Raw genomic sequence first — 6,000 nt, 5'->3', positions numbered from 1 at the left:
GGCAGGAATTGAGGGTGGGGGGAGTGCATGTTCAGTGCTCTCTCCACCCTCATACCATGATTTAGGTGCCCTTGAGCAAGGCACTGAACCCCCAACTGCTCCCCGGCATAAATGGCTGCCCACTGCTCCGGGTGTGTGTTCACGGTGTGTGTGTGTGTGTTCACTGCTCTGTGTGTGTGCACTTTGGATGGATTAAATGCAGAACACAAATTCTGAGTATGGGTCACCATACTTGGCTGAATGTCACGTCACTTATAAACTTCTAACATCGCTTTATATATAAAAAAAAAATTTGATATTTTTTTTTACGATTATTTTTAATACAAAAATGGCACTTTTTGTTTGGGTTAAATTAAGCAACCTTGACTAGAATTGAATGATTTTGTATGAAGCATTTTTTATTTGGAAAAATATATTTGAAAACATTTTTGATAAAGATTAATATGTGTGCAAGTTAAGTGTTATAGAACATTTATTTAAAAATTAACGCATAAATTGTCAAAACAACGTTTTTGAACAGAATCATAACCAACATGAATACGGAGATTATACTTTTAGGAAAATGGATTTACATCCCGTGGTAACTAGGAGTTAAGCTCCAGTCTGGATCCAGAACACCTGAGAAGAGATGATGCTGACCCTGAATCAACAAACAGAACTAACAAATATTGCTACATGTGTGACTGCATCATATAATAATTGGTGTTAATAATATTCATAGTCTGGCTGACTAACTCTTGTATACATTTTTCTGAAAAATCCTGTCATACGTGCACAAACTGACAGTAACCACTGATAAGCTACGACTAAATATTGTAGAAACTTAATTTTCTGTAAAGTTGCTTTGTAATGATTTGTATTGTAAATAGGGCTATACAAATAAACTTGAATTGAAATAAATTATGTCTAGTATTAATGATTAGACAGCGGACAGGGTGTATTCAATTCAGTATATGAGATCATCTTTCTCAATATAAACATTTTAATGCCATTAGTCCAGCAGTCATCAGTAAAACATAAACACACACATATTATGCATTTTTCATTTACCTCCATACCCTGGGGCTTGTGTCTCAGTCAGCGAGTCAATACATGTGCATTAATAAATACATGCTGACAAAAACACCAAGGGTGTGTGGTTAATTGTTTCCAGTCTCATTGGTGTAACTAGAGTAAAAAAAACAGTAATACTTTACTGAAAGCCTTTTTATATAATGCATTATAAGTAGTTTTAATGCATGAATTATGCCTTGTAATGCAGCTAATAATGCATTGTATGATGTAATGAATAATTGTATCCAAATATATTATAATGCTTATTTCTTCTTTCTTACACCTTTTGAAAGTATAAAACACATGGTAAACAAAACTTCAAATATTATGCATTTTAACACTGGTCACAATTATCTATGAAAAGATAGAATGCATACAATGTACGTTATAAATATCTATGGTAGAACATTATAAATAAAGCCTTTAAGTAAAGGCTTATTTATCGTTATGTACTGTTGGCATAACCAAAAGTTCTATAGTCCAAAAATCTTAAAACATTTTAAATATTTTCATACTTAACATTTTTTTGTATAACAAATAAACTGTGGTGCACTGAAGAAAAAAAAAAAGTAAATGGTAAACATTTTACTGAGAAGCTGCTAGTAAGTAACACTGAATGAAATGGAAAATTTTGAAGTAAAATTACTGTTGATATTTATTTATTTAGTAAAAGTACTTCATTTTGTATTATTAACAAATCCTTTTTTATAGTGCATACAACATGCATGAAGTCATTTTGTTGTCATGTGACAAGAAAATTAGACAGCAGAGAAAATGATCACTGCAGGCTGTTACACAGCACTGAGACAGTTGTTTATGGACAGTGTAGCATATTCATTTCATTAAATGTATTATGAATGATAATCAATAGTAGAATAAACAGCAGGCCTGTCTCACTCTTTCACTCTAAATTGCCATGTAATTAGTCTTGCTTTTATGAGTAGCAGTCGCGGTGCCACGGTATGGATCTTATTTTAAACCAATAGCTTTAATGAATCTTTGGGGACGTCGTCTTTCACGGCTGATTTACTCGCCATCAACTCTCTGGCTGACCATTCTCTTCTCTGTCAGTCTCTCTTTTAAGACCCCAGCTCACTGTGTGCCAGTGTAGAGGAACGGCACAGAGTTCTTGGTGAACTGGGCTGTGGGGTATTAGTTTGTACATTAATTCACAGCAAGAACAGGACTGCTGCTGAGCAGTGCGTTCTTTCAATCAGAACCTATTTTCCCTGCTGCTTTTGAAAATGCGGTATCTTACTCTATTATGCTGAAAAGTCTTCAGTATACAGACTCTTCACTTTAAGATATTTGTCTCATTGCAGTCATATTACTAACAAAACCTAATTGGGTCAGTAATGCATTATTTTATTCAAAAACATCTCTCTCTGCCAATACTCTGTTGAACCACAAGAAATGAAGGCTGAGATGTTGCACAACATACTGTATATGTCTTCATTTATTTCTAAGTGTTTATGAATTGAAATAACACATAATGTGGAAGCATTTATAAAATGCGCCCATCAGGGAGCTGTGATGTGTGTCTGAAATCCTCTGTATTGAGTAGATAAGACAGGTGCTCAGCTGTCTAAAGTTTACAGTACACAGGTTCACCACACACTGTTTTCTGCTTGGTCACCTGTTCTGCCAAACACAACTGCAGAAATAAGGGAACATGATGTTTATGAATAATATTGCTGTCGAGCCTCAGTAGACAAATCCCAAACAAGGCTTAATAAATATCATTAGCACCAGCCTAAACCATTATGTACTGCACTGAACCCCAAAGTCCAATCAAGTCTTTAATAAATCTGCAAAAATAGTAGATAATACACTTTACTTTGCTGTTTTCTGTGAATAAGTGAGACTTCATTCAGATTAGTTAGCTGCAACACTCTCAGAAAAAGAAAAAAAAAATACAAAACTATCACTGGGGTGGTGCCCTTTCAGAAGGGGCTAATTATGTACACTTTCCTCCGGTTTCACTGATGAGACTTAAGGATATAGTCCAGGACTAAAATGCATGTTTGAGCTGTCTCAACCGAAAATATCTTGTTCTGACATATCTTAAAATATGTCAGTGCCATTGTTTTGTCGCAAGACGCACACCTCCAATGTTTTTTGTCTAAGGAATTTTTATAAACTCTGATTTAATATCTTAATTTAACTAAGGTCTAGTCCTGGCTTAAGTTAAGCCATGTCTGTGAAACCGGCCTTTAGGTATTAATATGTACCATTTAGGGGTAAATAAGTTAAACAATTTACCTTTTAGCTTTTGTATCTTATAGGCTACTGCTATTTTTGTCCCTTTTAACCTGAGAGTGTTTCTGAGGTAAATAACTAGAAGCATAACAAAGTGCTTTTGATTGCAAACTCCTTGATATTGCAGTTTGCAGTATCAAGCAGTATAAAGGACTATTTTAGTACAGATCAAATAACTGGAACCGGATGACTCTGGGAACCTCGCACATGGAAATGGCTGCACCCATTCTTACATTAAAAATAAGATGGACAGATTTATCTAGTTTAATATCTGACTGCACAGATGAACACAAGGTGAGCAACCAGAATTACAATGAAGTTTATGAATCTGATCTGATCTGCTGTTGAACTGGGTGCTGAAGACAGCTTTCCCCATGTTTCTCCGGGCCTCCCACCAGCAAGGAAATGAAGACTGAAGTAGAACATCTGGGGATTACGCAGAAGAAGAGGAGTGGAGTGTGGTTCAGAGAGATGGGGAGGTCTCTGTCATAATAACCATGAGAAATCCTATTCCCACTGATCCCATAAAAGCACATATCAAAGTCATCACCGCAGGGCAAGGGCACATGAGGCACATGAAAGTGTTAGATGCACTTCTGAAGAGGACTGTGTGTGTGTGTGTGTGTGTGTGTGAGAGAGAGAGAGAGAGAGAGAGAGAGTTTGTTTGTAAGTCATTTCAGCTTCGGAAATGTTAACAAGACCTTATCCATTTCCATTCATGTCAAAAATATGATTTCATTTCATTAACTTTATGGCTCCACTCCTTAGTATTGATAAATTGAAATACAAATTATTTTATTATTGATTAAATTTCATTTCAGTTCTAAAGATGTTACAGATAGAAGACTGTTTATCGGAAAACTCCCACAGGTTGATCTGGGTTTGAATTTATTGAAAGCTTTTCAAACTTTCTTTTATAATTGTCCCTAAATTATCTCTAAGCTTCCGCTAAGACAAAAAAAAAAAAAAACAATCTGTGTATAAACGAGTACCTGCTCAAGTCTTCTGAGGTCATTTACACATTAGAATCGATGAACTGAGATGGAACTGGTTGCATTTTATAAAACAAGATATCTGAATGTTGCGATTGACCAATCAGAATCAAGCATTCCAGAGAATAATGCAAAATGTCACGATCAGTCCCACCACCCACATTTGTACTTGAAGTGAAATAGAATTGAAGCAAACATCAAATCAAGGACAACCTTTCACTTTCTTCCACTTCTGTTGAAAGATGAATCTCTTGCACATGGATAACTGCAAATATTACACCCCTTTAGTAACTCTAGAAATGCTTGTTATCATGCTCAAGTTCTTTCTGCTGCTGTAGACGTGCAGTGCTTTTAACAGCAGATTGTTATGATCTTCCAGTTGCACCTCATGTTCTTATTTATTATTGCTTGTGCTTAAAGTATACCACATCCTCCAAATCGGTAAGATAACAACGTGCACACTTAAAGAGAGCTCATTCACCGAAAAACTCTGAAGGAGATTCAAAAACCTTCAAACACAAAGTAGGTATTCCTACATGTCGGGAGTGCAGTGATTCACCTGATGTGTGCGTGCACGTGCATGCCTTTGGTCTTGTTCTCTTTCAGAGACATTACATTTACAAAAACACCAACTAAAATGCAGATTCAGACGAGTAATAAAGTTTACCCTCTTCTGTTGAACTTGAATTATATAGCAAACTATTTGCTAAAATTACCACAACATTAATAGCAATGCTGAAATGCAAGCATGAAGTGTTCCATTTGGGACAGGACCGGGCTCGTCTAAGGGCCCCCAGCAGGGCCTGTAAGACTTTGCTCACTGGTAAAACGTTGGCCCTTTAGCACTGGCCCTGCATGGGGTAGCCCTCACTATTGAGCTACAACAATAAAGGTTTCACTAAATACTTTTTAGCTACGATCAAATCAATGGATTTATTAAATACAAAATAGAAAACATTGAATTTAGGGTAGGCTAATACAGCCAATTTAAAACTCTGAAAGGGACTAAATATCTACACACAAATATAAAAAACATATTACAAATTAACATAAAAATAAAAGATGCTGAAAATATGTTTTGATGTGCTGAAGTATTCGTTGTCTGAGCCAGGGGTATGGGCAAGTTTGGTCCTGGAGAGCCACAGTTCTGCAGCGTTCAGCTCCATCCCTGGAAAAACCCCTCACCTGCCTGTACCTTAGTAATCCTGAAGACATCGATGAGCTTGTTCAGGTGTGTTTGGTTAGGGCTGAAGCTGAACTCTGCAGGACTGCGGCTCTCTAGAACCGAACTTGCCTAGCCCTGAAGCTCAATCTTCCCCTGAGGTCTCTGCTCAACCAGTCAGCTCCTTTCATCCACCCGCTCTGTCTCTTGAATTCTGAAAGCACACCTTCAGAATCAGGAGGACTTTACTGAAAGGGGTATTTTCAAACAGGCTCTGAAAAGAAAATTGGCACATATCACAGCTCCTCAAATCTGGCTCATGAAACTCACGCTGCAGAGTTTTGCTCCAACTTTGATCAATCTCAATCACCTGTGATTTACTAAAGATACTGAAGACACAGATTGGCATGCCCAGGTGTGTTTGATTAGACTAAGTGCTAAACTTTGCAGGAAAGTGGATCCTGGCCAATTGAGTGACTAAATAATAGCCAGTCAGCCATTACTGTTAGTATTCTACTGGTTGCATTACAGGGA

The sequence above is a fragment of the Carassius auratus genome, unplaced genomic scaffold (genome assembly GCF_003368295.1).
Source record: "Carassius auratus strain Wakin unplaced genomic scaffold, ASM336829v1 scaf_tig00028889, whole genome shotgun sequence".
In the NCBI taxonomy this organism is placed as follows: Eukaryota; Metazoa; Chordata; class Actinopteri; order Cypriniformes; family Cyprinidae; genus Carassius; species Carassius auratus.
This window is presented reverse-complemented; position numbering follows the sequence as displayed.